This window comes from Sceloporus occidentalis, unplaced genomic scaffold (assembly GCF_023333645.1).
Source record: "Sceloporus occidentalis isolate IW3139 unplaced genomic scaffold, rSceOcc1.0.p SCAF_118, whole genome shotgun sequence".
NCBI classification, from domain to species: domain Eukaryota; kingdom Metazoa; phylum Chordata; class Lepidosauria; order Squamata; family Phrynosomatidae; genus Sceloporus; species Sceloporus occidentalis.
This window is the reverse complement of record NW_028317098.1, coordinates 280045-296024: the sequence shown is the minus strand read 5'-3', so window position 1 is coordinate 296024 and position 15980 is coordinate 280045. Positions and strand designations below refer to the sequence as shown.

The following is a 15980-nucleotide window of genomic DNA, read 5'->3' as shown; positions in this document are numbered from 1 at the left end:
AGTAATAATATAGACCATACATACCAAAATGAGCTATGCCATTTTATTTCTTCCAAAAGCTTTTCTACAGGTAGCAGGCCATTAGCCAAACACCTATTGGCTATTGCTATGCCATTTGCCAGTTTGGAATTTTCTCCCCAGACCTCCTTTTTAATTATGGTTATGAATGCAGTTCTATGTATTGGCCACAGATCTTTGCTGAAGATTGTCATATATTATTCATATTTCCTTAATGTGCTTCTGCTGTTGAGTACTTAGTATCCCACCATACTTTTCACTTGCTTAACAAGACCTTGTATTTATGACAGTTGTCCCTTCATATGTGAGTATCTCACACTCACACATCCCTGTCAGTAACTGCATTCTCCTTTCTTATTAATACAGTTAAATCTCACTGGCATTAGATGCTGCATGCAAATTCATCTAAGCATTGAGACATAGGAAGACATGTGTGTAGTTCGAATTTTCTCTGTATAATCTGAGTGTGGTTCTTTGGGAAGGCCTTTTCCCTAAGCCAACATCTGTTCAGTTTTGTGTCTATTGCTGGTGCAACCCTTTATTTAAAATAAAGGAAAGCCAATTCCCAGTTGTGTGCAATCCTGTGTCTGTAATAAGAAACATTCACTGGAATATTGCAGTATAACTATGGCAGCAAAAATGTAGAAAGATGGTTGTTGTGAATTTCAGGTGTCTTTCCCTGTAGAGTAGATTAAAATGGCCCTTAGGGCTTCAGTGCACTTGCAGTGAATAAACAAACCTGGTCACCATTCAAGTGTCATATCTGCTTTGCTTCAGATTATATTTCCCTCCTTGCTTGAGAAACATCTTTTCATCAAATCCACTAAATTGTATAGCATCTTGTACACCCACATCCAGGAAGGCTCTTTCTGCCCATTTGAACAGTTCAGAAAACACATTTGGGGTGAAATCACAGAGAAGAAAATTATAGAACCACATAGCTAATCATGCAGGCTGGTTGACTCAGGCTGCATACGCACTGCAGAAATAATCCAGTTTGACACCACTTTAACTGTCATGGCTCAATGCTATGGAATTCTAGGATTTGTAGTTTTGTGAGACATTTAGCCTTCTTTGTCAGAGAGCTGTGGTGTCACAACAATCTACAATTCACAGAATTCCACAGCACTGAGCCATGGCAGTTAAAGTGGTGCCAAACTGCAATATTTCTGCAGCCTCAATCAAGGAAGCCAGAGTCCTGACTCTGGAAGACCTGAACAAGGCTATTGATGACAGGGTGACTTGGAAGTTTCTCATTCATAGGGTTGCCTTAAATCGAAGTCAACATGGTGACAATTAAGAACTACAACATAGGTAAGCTCTGAAACTAAATGATCTATCATTGGTATAGGCTTATTATTATTATTATTATTATTATTATTATTATTATGTTACTTTCCTAAATAACATAATGGAAACTATAAAAAGACGGGGGATCATCTTTACACTGTAAGAGATAGTTATTTCTTAACAATAAATAGGAATAAAGGTTTTCATTGTACTCAGTTGTATACCTCTTCCCAGTCGCTTTTCTGTTGTGTGCCTTCAAATAATTTCTGACTTATGGTGACCCTAAGATGAACCTGTCACAGGCTTTTCTTGGAAATATATGTTCAGAGGGTTTTTTTAAAATTGCAATCCTTTGAGACTGAGATAGTGTGACTTTCCCAAGGTCACCCAGTGGGTTTCCATGGCTGAGCTGGGATTTGAACCCTGATCTACCAGAGACTTAGTCCACTACTCCACACTGGCTCTCATCCTTGTTGCTACTCTTGCAAAAACAAACAACAAATAAACGAACAAAACCAGCTGTACATTGTGCATTTTGTTCATAGCATGTGTGTGTGTGTGTGTGTGTGTGTGTGTGTGTCTGTAATTTTACACTCTGATTAAGAAATGATACAGTATAATGTTGTGGATGCTGTTGTAACATTACTGTGGAACAAACGTATCATCATAATGGCTTACCTTTTATACTGCTAGGACCAGTCAGTCCAACCATCCACATGCGGAGTGCTCATAAACACACACATTAAACTAGCAAGGATTGTGACAAATACCTTGCCTCCCCTATATAAAGATTTCCAGTAGTCACAGAAAACAAGTTGTTATTGTTGACAAGCATTTTTCAGAATATGGAAAAAATAATTGGCAATTGAATTTCTAGCGCTAAGATCAAATATCTTGATTATCATCATCCAGTGCTAAAATCAAATATTAATCATTATAACGTTGCCTTTTGGTTGGATTGAGGCACTAAGCATGAGATATCTTTATGGCGCTGAAGGAGTTGTTTAAAATCTTCCTCTCTGATGACAAATCTTCCTGCTTCTCTCAGAACATCTTCCCCTGTATTTTCTCCTTCGATGAGAAGGCACTGAAATACCTAGGAGACACAAAGTGGCATGATTAGAGACAATGTTTGCTTGCCACAACAACCATGGCAAACAATAATTTGATGGAGAGAGCCTGGCTGTCTCTTTCTTGATGAAATATAGTATTCGAATAAACACATTCTAGTTATTGGACGTTCACTAGTTTAAAGCTGTCAGGTACAAGAAAACACACCCACAGGGTTTTGAGTTTTTCCCTCCAGAACAGTGAAAATGTTCATTATTCCTACAGCAGTGACAGAATCACTGATTCTTCTGAAAGAGACTCATTCCACTTGATGGATTCTCTAAAGATAACCTTTTCCCAAATAAACCCACAAGACACCTGGGAAACCTTAAAGCTTTGACACACTTATTATAGCAAACAACTGCTATAATAAATTTAGCATAGAGCGGATGCAAAAAAAATAAGTTTGTTAGCATTTAAGGTGCTATAAGATCCCTTGTTGTTTCTGCTGCCACAAATTAACCCGGCCACCCTTTAGGAATTTCAGAAAGGGAATGCATATTTAGTCCATTCCAGCAAAAACACTGGTGGGGATTCGCAGTTTAAAGACCGACATATTACTAAAGCCATGATAATGTCTTGGCTATTCAGGTGCTGCAGGATGCATTGCTGTATGAAAATGGAGCCCTGCTGGCAACTTGTAAGTTACATATTTTAATCCATGTATCATTCCTTACCAGTTGCTTGAACACCTCCCTGGTTTTTCAGTCTTGAAAATGTTTATCTATCCTTTGCTTTAAGTGAGTATCTTTCTTCCATTGGCAAATGACAAAAATGGCAAGCCAGACAGCTCTAGAGCTGCCTTTTCAGACTCATGGAACTCTTTTGTGCCATTATTTTTTAAGGCTTCCAGTAGCAGTGACTGCTGTCTCCCATGTCAGTGAACCACTAAATCCACTTTGGGTTTTAGTCCAAATTTTAAAGGATTTTTTCCAAGTTGCTGGAACTGTTTGGAAGTTATGGTTCAGCACCCTGGATAGCTCATTTAAACTCTTGCTTTTAAAAATTGGAACAGATTCACCTCCTGACTGACATGGATTTAGCTGATGAATCATCTGAGCTTTAGTGAATCAGTTATTTAACTAAACTTGCATTTGAGGTTGGTTTAAAAAAATAACAACTCTGAAGCAAAAATCACACCATATTTCTGCATTATTATTATTTTGGAAAGCTACTTAGAATGACTTTCTGCTGGTTTCAGCAGTGTTTCAATGTGGTCATTTCCTGCAGAATCCTGTCTACAATGTGACTGCAAATGGAACCTTAGGCAAACATTAGGAAACTCAAGAGATTCAGCACACTTAAAATGTGAGAAGATCATGGTTTTGATATGAAGGTTCATAAGAAATCATGTTTACACGTATTTGTGATGAACACTGCACAAACCTAGCATGGAAGCAAACAGTTTTTTTTTTCAAAAATCACACATTTATATCTTCACTAATTTACTGCCACCTACTGAAAAATAAAGGCATTGTGAGATAGAAAAGGTAAAACAGACTGTGTCTCTGCCAGTATGCCACAAGCAGATCCTGGAAATGGTACTTTGGGGAATATATCTCCCAGTGTCTAGTGGCCAGAGAGGGTCGACTGAAGTACAACTTCCAAAATCCCCAAAACAGTGATACCTTTATAAGACCAACCAAAACACACAAAATACATGATGTAAGCTTTCAAAGCTCCACTGGCTTCTTCATCAGGCAAAGGTGTTAAAAACCAAACAGGAGAAGAGAAGGGGTGGGGGAAATGATGTTGTTGCAGTCATGACCATTTTTTTGAGATTTAGTTATAGTTGTTCTCAGTGAAACTTGTACAAAAGGCTATTCATGTAGTTAGAGACCATTTTCCTCTTTTTGGCCATGCTGGTTCTGGTGATGTAACAAATCAATGTTTTACATATGATTCCTAAAGAACCAGGTTGATTTTTTTGTAACTCTTTCTCTCCTAAAGATCAAGGTATTTTAAGTTGCTTGTCCCTCCCTCTCAGGGAATTGCTGACAAGAGAACAAGGGAACATTTACACAAATCACCTATGTGGGTACTAGTTCAATTTGCATTATGTCTGCAGGCTAGGCTATCCATCCTCCCCTCTCTCTTGACAATTTTTCATTCAAACCAAGTGACCAAAATAAGAATCGTATGTCTCCGTCTCAGACTTTTCCAAGATGAACCATCAAACCAAACCTGAACCACCAAACTGTCTGAGGATGGAGTTCACTCGAGTGTCTGAAATCAACTACATTGATGCGGGTTGTAGTCGCATCTCCCATCAATGTAGTTGATTTCAGAGAGACTAACCAGAAAATACTAACCAGGGCTGAGTCTGCTTAACATCCAAGAGCAGCCTCTTCTGAGCCTAAAATAGCTTAGGAGACCTAAAAACCATGTTACAATTGCCCCCTAGTGTCCATGTTTCCATTTTAAAAATGGAGAATTAAAAATTCCATGGACAGAGAATACAGTGGGAGAGCACAAGGGAGACCTCCAATATTCTGCTGAGGGCCAATATAACCTCCCAAGGCCTGGCAATGGCCTACTACTAGGCTAAGGGCACAGGGCAAAGCAAAAGCAAGGTGGTTGTTGCCAAATGCTGTTCTTACCAGTTAGGTCATTTCCCCACTAAACATACAGCTCTGGCATTGTTTGACTGGGAGGGCAAAGTGCAACCTTCCAGATATTAGCATGGCTAATGGAAACTGCCATCCAACCACTTACAGAAGGCTGGACTTTGCCCATTCCTGCCGCGTGACATGACAGCATCAAGGTGTATGAGATGGGGTGGGAAAATGCATGACATAATGATGTCACTTCATCGACTGCTTGGTAATACATGCTGTAAGGCACAAAGGAGCATAAGAGTCATTGCGATGTAGCAGAAGTCTCAGGTCTCTTAAAACATCTATCCTCATCCTCAAATGAAGAAAAGTACAGAAAAGGATGACTCAATCAATTCTGTCCAATATTACTGTACAATGACTGCATCAGTGATGTTTTAATACAGCAGATGGTTTGGTCATCAATCAGGAAGGTCAACCACTTTGAACAGTTCAGGTGATAATATGGATTCCAATGACATTGTTACTGTGCATATATCCTTAAGAAAGTCACTAATTTCCATGTTCTAAAGCATTAAATACAAAAACAAAATCTACAGGATACATCTTACTAAATAGCTCAGAGGTTTTGCAAAGAAAAAGGGTCTTATCATCCGGCGGGCCAGATTTAGAGCTTTAATTTGATCATTCATATCTTCATCCATATTAAATCTGTTAATCACGGAGTTGATCTTGAATGCTACACCATACCGTTCATGCCACTCTTTCAATTTATGAAGATTTTCAACATGGTTTTCCCCCTTTGTCCATGGCCAATCAAAATAATAATAATAATAATAGGATTTATTGACTTCCTCACAGAAGCTGTCACAAGACACTGCAAGAATGTCACCTGAAATGCAGAGAATTCACTAGTGCTCAGCACCAATTGCTGATCACCAGTCAATTAGTTCTACTCAACCAAAAACATAGGCTAATTCTTAATCGATTTCCAATATTTATGTAATTTACCTTCCTAGTTTGGAAGGCAGAATCTACTTTTTTAAAACCTAAAAAGTAGAACACTTTTAACTAGAATTACCAAGCAGGGAGTGATCCAGTATTATAGAAAGGAATTGTGATTGCTTGAACATGCTAGAGATAGATGCCTGCCCTATGGTTTTCTAAATCTCATCTAACTACAATCCCCATCAGCTCTAGTCAACATAACCATAATAGCATAATAATACCAAGAGATGATGGGAGATGATGGCCAACAACATTTGAGACTATTCATCATTGGGATATCTGTGAGTATACTTTCCAGAATTTGTTTGTGTGCTATTCATCTTTTCCTGTTTTTGCTGCAAATGTTGGCGTTCCCTTAAGCCTGCTGTATATCCTAATTGCTAATAAAAGGTAAAGGTAAAGGTAGTTCCTTGACATGAATGTCTAGTTGTAACTGACTGTAGGGGGCGTTGCTCATCTCCGTTACTAAGCTAAAAAGCCAGCATTGTCCGAAGACTACTCTGGTGGTCATGTGGCCAGCATTACAGCACCAAATGATGTTACCTTCCTACCAAAGTGGTACCTATTTATCTACTTTCATTTGCATGTTTTCAAACTGCTAGGTTGGCAGAAGCTGGGACTAGTGACAGGCACTCACCCCATCATGCAATACCTGGGCCTCAAACTGCCAACCTTCCAATCTTCCAATCATCAGAATTGGCACCACCACATCCCATTCTAATAGTTGCATGCCTTGAAATAATTTCCATCTTATGGTGATTCTAAGAGGAACCTATCATAGATTTTTCTTCCCAAAATTTGTTCAGTGGGGACTTACCTAAGATCATTCAGTAGGTTTCCATGGCTGAGAGGAGATTTGAACCTTGGTTTCCCAGAGTTCTAGTCCAACACTTAAACCACTATACTATATTGGCTGCCTTATCTACCCTTATGTAGACAAAATGGCACCAATCAATGAGTTCTCAACATGCAGAACGGCAATTATGTGGATAGTTGGTAAAGTTTACTTCTTGCTTCATGTGATTTCTAGCCAGATATCCATGGAAGGCTGCTCCTGGAAAGGCTACTCCATTCCACTCACTTGTTATCCAAGGTTTGTGTCCCTCCCTGAAACAATGAGTCAGTACAATAAACACATTATAGAACATGTGCCACAGGTCCAATAATACCTGTAGGGCCTCATGCTTTCCATCCCTGTTATAGAAGAAATAGAAAAAGGAGGAGGAGGGAGCACCTAATTCTTGGTTTTCTTACCGTTCAAACCATCTTTCTTTACTCATACTGCCATTGCTAACAATGCTGTCACTTGGCAAGTTCAGCTCCTGTTTACAAAACTGAACCAGCTTCCCAACAAATTCACCTCTCTTGTGTAGAAATGGTTCCCCTCCTGAAAAATTTATTTTCTCCATGCCTAAAATGTGGCAGAAGAGAGACAGAATAAGTTAAATATATTTTTAAATATACACACTTACATATCTGAATTCAAAACCTACCGTGTTAGTCTGGAAAAGCATGCAAAGGGATCTTGTTGCACCTTTGAGACTAACTGAAAGAAAGAAGCTGGTAGCACAAGTTTTCATAGACTTGAGTCTACTTCCTTCAGTGCAAAACCTCATGAGCAAGTAGACTCAAGTCTACAAAAACTCAGGCTACCAGCGCTTTTCTTTCAGTTAGTCTCAAAGGTGCAACAAAATTCCAGCACATACATATCTGAAGTTGGACTTTTCGTCAGGAATGATAAAGAGGAAGAGTCTTTAACTGACCTTAAAGCCTAAAGGTAAAAGAGCCATGATAAAGAAAACAGTTTGCCTAGACCTAGAAAATGTTGTAAGCCGTGAGTGATTTCAAGTTACGTGAAGCATGTGCAAAACATTTTGGGCCATGTTCCAAAACATTACATGTTTTGCTGGTAAGAGCTAGTACATGTAATAAGATACAAAGGAGAAAGGTGCCATACACTGTTTGGAAATAGTGCTTGCTCCTTATCGGTGAGTTTGCATGTATGCCTTAGCCTTCTGTAACTTAATGGCTACCACAATGTGTTTTTGTAAAAACTCTGTATGTTGTTTGAATTGCTCGTTCAAGAGGAATCCTGAGCTTCCAAGCTAGAGTCCACCCTCTGTTGTGCTGCTAAATAAAGAGCTGAATTCGATTTACTATCAGGCTTCATTTATGAACCTTAAAAGTTTTAAAAAACTTCTTCAGTGGACAAAGCACAGCCCTCTAGACGTTGCTGGACTGAAAGTGCCAACAGCTCTAAGGGGGAGTTGCACTTCAACAACATTTGGAGGGCTGTATTTTGCCACTCGGGTACAGATAAGATATAGACTTCATTGATATATACAAACCTACACAGGGTCCCACAATGTTCTACTTTTTTTTTTGCACATGAGCATAGGAAACTGCTTTCAATCAAATCAGTTAGTTCATCTGTTATTAGTGACACAGCCAAATCACTGTTTTGTTATGAAAAAAGACACGTTTTTCTATCTTTTGGGAAACATCTATCCAAGATTTGGAAACATCTATCCCCATCAAGATTATGGGGATCAAACTTGGGGCCTTCCACCTTCAAGAACAATGCCCTGCCATGAAATCCTGCATCTGACCAAGCCAGACCATGTCTACAAAAGCTTATGTTACAACTGCTTTTGCATGAGCAAAGAAACTGAAATGGATCAGGAGAGTAATGGCTTTCTCCATTTCTCCCTGCATGATATTGTTGCACTTCCATTCTCTTCCCAAGAGAAATGATAATAAAACCATGCCTTTTGTCATGGTTATTATTTCTGCAGTGTGTTTTGGACCTTAGTTGTTGTTGTTTTTGTGTGCCTTCAAGTCATTTCCAACTTATGGCAACCCTATCATGGGGTTTTCTTGGCCAGATTTGTTCAGAGGAGGTTTGCCATTGCCTTCTCTTGAGGCTGAGAACATGTGACTTGCCCAAGGTCACCCAGTAGGTTTTATGGCTCAGCTGGGATTTGAACCCTGGCCTCCAGAGTCATCATTCAATGCCCAAACCACTACGCCATGTACTGCTGCTCCTGATTTTGTGTTGTCAATCTGACTCAAAGTACCATTAAATCCAGAAAATTCAAGCAGCCATAATAGACTGGAATGAATGTTACCAGTGGAAAAAGTCCAACCTCTGTGCAGACCATTTGTCTTTTTTTTTCCCCCTAAAGAAAAAGGAATAAGAGACAAAGAAAACACTAGGCTGAAGATGTTAAAAGAAGCAGTGGCAGCAAGAAAAATGTATCAAAGGTATCAATGTGACAAGAAAATGGAGGACAGTAACTGGATAACAAGGGTACTAGATAGATTATGGTGCCCAATACAAGGAGAAATAATGTATAAGGCCATGAACAAGAATCATCCATAAAATGATGTACATGGTGAAAATACTAAAAAATCTGATGCTATTTTTGATCCATGCGATGTCACATAAAGTTCAGGATTAGTTGGAGATTGCATTCTGCTCACACATTTGTGTGATCCAAAGTGGCATAGTGGTTTGAGCACTGGACTACAACTCTGAAGGCCAAGGTTCAATTCCCACTGGGCCATGAAAGCCCACTGGGTGACCTTGGGCAAGTCACATATTCTCAGCCTCAGAGGAAGGCAGTGGCAAACCTCCTCTGAACAAATCTTGCCAAGGAAACACCATTGTAGGTTTGCCTTAGGGTCACCACAAGTCAGAAACGACTTGAAAGCACACAACACACACAGTTGTCCTTTCTTTAATTTTCCTTTTCCCCTTTTCTTTCTTCTTCTCCTTCTTGCTTCTCTGTATTTTTCTGTGTTGGTTGAAAGAAAGAAGATTCCTAATTCCCTGCATTAAATAAGACATTAGGAACTGTGTTCTGAACATCCTTCCACAATGACAGGCAATTAAACATTGACGGTGGAACACAGGATTCCTCAAAACTAAATAAGCTGGAGAGAGGTTTTACTAGAAAGATGCCAGGTTTAGGATTTGTGTTCTAATTCCTTTCAACAGCTAATTTGTCTGAGCCATTCTTATACCATTTCATGGATGACTTGGCAATGCCATTCTCTGATATTGTTTGCTCACTGTTGTAATTCATTGCATTATTCTTGTGAATGAGCCATCAAGCTTATTTACATGGATTTCCCTTTCTGTATATCATGTCCAGTGTCGCAGAAGGCTAGGAACATATATCTGAACTTTGGTCAAAAGGTCAGCAAGGCATAGTGGTATGACTGTTGGATTCCAACTTTGGAGACCAGGGTTCAATGCCCAGCTTGGCCATGAAATGCACTGGGTGACCTTGGGCAAGTCACACTCTCTGAGCCTCAGGGGAAAACAATGGCAAATCTCCTCTGGCCCAGTCTTCCCAAGAAATCCATGAGTCAGAAATAACTGGACAACAACAACTAAGTACTTGAGGACCACTGGTCTAGCCTGCCCTGAAGGGGATGATATTTATCTTTGGAGTTACACAGTTGCTACTCTTATTGTACTCTAGAAAGGCCAGATCGGGGACGCTGTGCAGTTGCTGTAGCCCTGATCTGGTGAAGATGGAGGTGGCTGCAGGCCGCCCCTTAGGGGCGATCTGCACAGCGCCTAAAACCCCCAGAAGAATGTGCTTATGATTTTGATCATTTGCATTGTCTCTTTTACATCAACAGCTAATTTGAAGGAAGTAATCTGAAAACTTCTCTCAAATTAATTGCAAATACAGTCTCTTTAGTCAAATCCCTTTGCATAACGACTTGCTCATTCTTACTCACGAATTAACATAACTGGCACATAATGATTAAAATAATGATTTTTAATTTGTTCTTTTTAATGTTCTAATGCATTAGGGCAACCACTTTTATCAGATTATTTCTATGCTGGGGTGGGGTAGGCAATGTGTGAGCAAAGGGGAGGTGGGAGACAACTGCTATAGGGAAAGAACTATTTTTCAGGATGACCAGGTGTTCAAGGCCTGCAATTTTCTGGATTGGTTGGTTAAAGCATATAAGTTAAAAATACTTTAAATTAGTCAAATCTTTGTGAGTAGTTTTTTAAAAGTGTTTTTTGTTATTTAATCAATTTATTCTTCAAGAAAACATCTGGAAGGCACCTGGTTGTGGACGGCAGAATTGGAGAATAAACGAATATGGGGGAGAGAGAATTTAAAAATTGCTTCTTAGCAAGAATATAGTCTCTCATTTGAAGTTTGTTTATGTTGAGCAAACAGTTTGTGTTTGTGTAGCCTGAACAGCATGACTTAGGGCAAATGTAATGCAGGGTCATTAGCCCTAGAAACTCATTAGAGTGGGTGTGAACACATCAGGCTTTCATTCTTTTCATAATAAACAAGGCCCATGTCTTCCAGTTTGACTGCCTCCTTAAGTTGAGCTGCTGTAAGGAGGAATTGATTTAAACTGAGAGTCTTTGTGGGGGGCAGTCTGGTTTGCTGATCCCATTTGGGCATAAGACAACTGTTAACATTATTTGTATGCACTATTGTTCTTGAATGTAACTTAAGTATGCAAGAAGAGTACAGCCAAGTATATGTTCTATTTGCAATTTCAGTTTATACTATGCTAGGTATATGGGTGTTCTTCCCAAAGAGAAGGTCTTTAGTAGTTCAAATGTGAGTTGGGTTCAGGCTTGCTTAGTCACACCTGAATCCCATTGGGACTTAAGTAAGCCAGGAGGAACTTGGTCTGCTCATGTTAACAGGGCTGCAACATGTCTAGAAGTATAATCGTATACCTACTTGTCAGGTATAAGCACCAATGGAATCAAAGGCCTAAATCCAGTTTTAGATCCAACCTGTGTAGACTATTGAATTAATGGGACTAGGTTCCATTAGTATCAGCCTTTAGTATCCAGTGGGGTTTAGCTCCAGGATACCAAAATCCTTGGATGCTCAAGTCCCATGAAATAGAATAGCATAGTACAATGATGTCTCTTATATAAAATGGCATCATCAAGGTTTGCTTTCTGGAATTTATATATTTAAAAAAATATTTTCAAATTGTGGATGGTTGAATCTAGATAAAGAATCTGTGGATACAGAGGGCTGACTATATTCACAAGTCAATATAGTCAGCCCTCTGTATCCACAGATTCTTTACATTGATTCAGGACAGTATCACACTGCATTGTTACAGCACTGCAATTCCATTTTTACTGCTATGGCTGCCTCCTGTGGAATCCTGGGATCTGCGGTTTAGGGAGGGGTATTTAGAATTCTTAACCAGAGAACTCTTAGGCCTCACTAAAACTACAAACCCCAGAATTCCACAGCCGTAGCAATTAAAGTGGAATAATAGCACTTTAACAGTATGGTGTGATAATGTCCTCTGTCGCTGGGCTCTGGTTGGGACTAAGAATAGGGTTTTGGCCAAACAGCCTTGCTTCTCAGTATGCATATATGGGATTGCATCATTAGTCACTCAACTTTTTCTAATTATATGACACTGGTTCTTTGCACCTGATGGAGGTGGGTCTTACCCATGGAAGAACTTACTGTAGCAAACAAATAAATCTTTTTAGAGGTAAAGAACTCTGTCTGGAATTCTGCTGGTTAGTTCCAAGTAGAGTAGAGCCGTTCAATGTGGTGGATAAATCCAATTGATCCTGTGACACTATTCTAGTCAAGGATTTGAGTGACACTAGGATTTAGGCCTTTTAAAGTTTTCATCAGGGCATTTCTTTTTACGTGTATGTGTGTGGATAAGTGAGCAGAAAGACCACTAGAGAGCAGAAGAGAGCTAGGCACAACATGATCTCAAACCTAGTCTGGCAGCAAGAAATACAATCATTTCCAGATTTTTTTGTGTGGTGGTGGGGGGGGGGGCGCGAAGATGGGGATAAGGAACAGAGATAAGGAGTGCTGAAACAGCAGAATCTTTCTCTCTCTCGGGCTTCAGGCTGTGCTGCAACAGTGTGCTGATGCTGGGACAGGCAGGATTTTAGGAGTGAGGTGGGAGGGCTTCCCTTCACAAAATTCCTTAAGGGTCAAAATTCCCAACACTTTATTTCTTAAAGGAGAAAGGTGTTATGCCCCATCATTGCCCCGTTGCCATCCTTCCAATCCCAATTTTGTTGTGGGTTCCTAATGGTGGAAGAACAGCATTTTGTATAGCAGTGTAGTGGTAAGTTCTGACAGCCACACCTAGAGTTGCCATAATTCTCTACTAAAAACTGGGACAAAATGAAGGACAAAATTTAGACCAAAATATAGGACAATTGTAGGATAAAATTTAGCCCAAAATGTAGGACATTTAAGAAAAATGGAGGGCCTTAAATGTCCTACATTTTGAGCTAAATTTTATCCTACAATTGTCCTATATTTTGGTCTAAATTTTGTCCTACATTTTGTCCCAGTTTTTAGTAGAGAATTATGGCAACCTAGCCACACCCCTCCAAACATGCAGCTGTTTTGAGCTAGTTCAACAACTCAATTCTAATGGTTTTCTTCTCTCCTAAGAGGCAGATGTTTTGGAAAGCTAATGAATCTTTATTACAAGGCTTGAGAAATTGGTGTTGTTCTTGTCGCTGTAGGCTGTCTCTGCTTTCCTCTTATGGTGGAAGGAGGCCCCCTTTCTACTGCCCTTCTCAACTTTCTCTCACACAGTAGATTTCATCACAGTCAAGAGTTGCTGCCATGCTGCAGAAATAAAGCAGTTTGATATCACTTTAACTGCTGTGATTCAATGCTATAGAATTCTGAGATTTGTAGTTTGGTGGGGCATCAGAGCACTCTGATAGGAAAGGCTAAATAGTTCACAAAACTACAAATCCTAGAATTCCATAGAATTGAGTCATAGCAGTTAAAGTGGTGTCCAACCATATGTTTACTACATTTCACAATCTGCTTTTCACTAAACCCTTAGGGACACAAATGATCCCTGCATATCTTGTTGGACTTCAACTCCCATCTGCCCTAAGGTAGCTGATGGTAAGAGAGCATGGAAGTCCAGCAACATCTGAGTGCCACAAATTGGCTTTCCTGTGCTTTAGGCTCAGCCCCAAAGGACACAAAATAGTGAAAAAGTTTGAAATTCTTCATATGTTAATGACCTATTGGTTGGTCTTAAAAGAGGGCTAAAGAAAGTCAGAGGAGAAAGTGCTAAGGGAGGCTTAATGCTGAATGTTGAAAAAACAAAAATTATGACAACAGAAGAATGAAGGCCCCATTCCCACTGGGCATATAACGCGACGTATATCGTTGCGATTCTGACTCTGATTTTTTTTCCGAGTCGTATTTGAATCTGACCCATCATTCCCATTAAAAACGGGTGCAAACAGAACCGGATTTTTTTACTCCTGTTTTCGTTCCCGTTGGTATTTTCTCTGTGGTAATTTGAAGCGGGTTATTTTGCTCCCTGTACCCATTGCCCTTCTGGAACCTTTTTTTTTTAAAGCAGCTGTCAGTCAAGCACCTAAGCACTTGACATCACAGCCAATCAGTCACTTAGGCGCTTTTCCCCTCTGGGAAAGGAAGAAGGGGCCTCTATTCCCCTCAAATCCCTTTGCGTCCCAGGCTCTTCTGTGTCTTCTCATAGTCCCTCTGGGAAAGAGAGAAGGAGCCTGTATTTGCCCCAAATCCCTTTGCATCCGAGGCTCTTCTGTGTCTTCCCATAGCCCCTCTGGAAGAGAGAAGGAGCCTCTATTCCCCCCAAATCCCTTTGCATCCGAGGCCCTTCTGTGTCTTCCCATAGCCCCTCTGGAAGAGAGAAGGAGCCTCTATTCCCCCCAAATCCCTTTGCATCCGAGGCCCTTCTGTGTCTTCCCATAGCCCCTCTGGAAGAGAGAAGGAGCCTCTATTCCCCCCAAATCCCTTTGCATCCGAGGCCCTTCTGTGTCCTCCCAAAGCCCCTCTGGAAGAGAGAAGGAGCCTCTATTCCCCCCAAATCCCTTTGCATCCCAGGCTCTTCTGTGTCTTCTCATAGTCCCTCTGGGAAAGAGAGAAGGAGCCTGTATTTGCCCCAAATCCCTTTGCATCTGAGGCTCTTCTGTGTCTTCCCATAGCCCCTCTGGAAGAGAGAAGGAGCCTCTATTCCCCCCAAATCCCTTTGCATCCGAGGCCCTTCTGTGTCTTCCCATAGCCCCTCTGGAAGAGAGAAGGAGCCTCTATTCCCCCCAAATCCCTTTGCATCCGAGGCCCTTCTGTGTCCTCCCATAGCCCCTCTGGAAGAGAGAAGGAGCCTCTATTCCCCCCAAATCCCTTTGCATCCGAGGCCCTTCTGTGTCCTCCCATAGCCCCTCTGGAAGAGAGAAGGAGCCTCTATTCCCCCCAAATCCCTTTGCATCCGAGGCTCTTCTGTGTCCTCCCATAGCCCCTCTGGAAGAGAGAAGGAGCCTCTATTCCCCCCAAATCCCTTTGCATCCGAGGCCCTTCTGTGTCCTCCCATAGCCCCTCTGGAAGAGAGAAGGAGCCTCTATTCCCCCCAAATCCCTTTGCATCCGAGGCCCTTCTGTGTCTTCCCATAGCCCCTCTGGAAGAGAGAAGGAGCCTCTATTCCCCCCAAATCCCTTTGCATCCGAGGCCCTTCTGTGTCTTCCCATAGCCCCTCTGGAAAAGAGAAGGAGCCTCTATTCCCCCCAAATCCCTTTGCATCCGAGGCCCTTCTGTGTCCTCCCATAGCCCCTCTGGAAGAGAGAAGGAGCCTCTATTTCCCCCAAATCCCTTTGCATCCGAGGCCCTTCTGTGTCCTCCCATAGCCCCTCTGGAAGAGAGAAGGAGCCTCTATTTCCCCCAAATCCCTTTGCATCCCAGGCTTTTCTGTGTCTTCTCATAGTCCCTCTGGGAAAGAGAGAAGGAGCCTGTATTTGCCCCAAATCCCTTTGCATCTGAGGCTCTTCTGTGTCTTCCCATAGTCCCTCTGGAAGAGAGAAGGAGCTTCTATTCCCCCAAAATCCCTTTGCCTCCCCCATTGCTCCATGGGCTGTCTGGGGGAACGATCAAACAGGCATGTAATGCAAAGCCGATCTGCTGCTCAGGCGCTAGGCAGAGGCAAAAAAAGGAAAAA

At 41.1% G+C, this 15980-nt stretch overlaps 1 pseudogene; it reads right to left on the bottom strand.

Moving 5' to 3' along the window:
• Positions 1 to 761: 761 nt before the first annotated feature.
• Positions 762 to 6808, bottom strand: LOC149282335 (S-adenosylmethionine-dependent nucleotide dehydratase RSAD2-like; annotated as a pseudogene).
• Positions 6809 to 15980: the final 9172 nt, after the last annotated feature.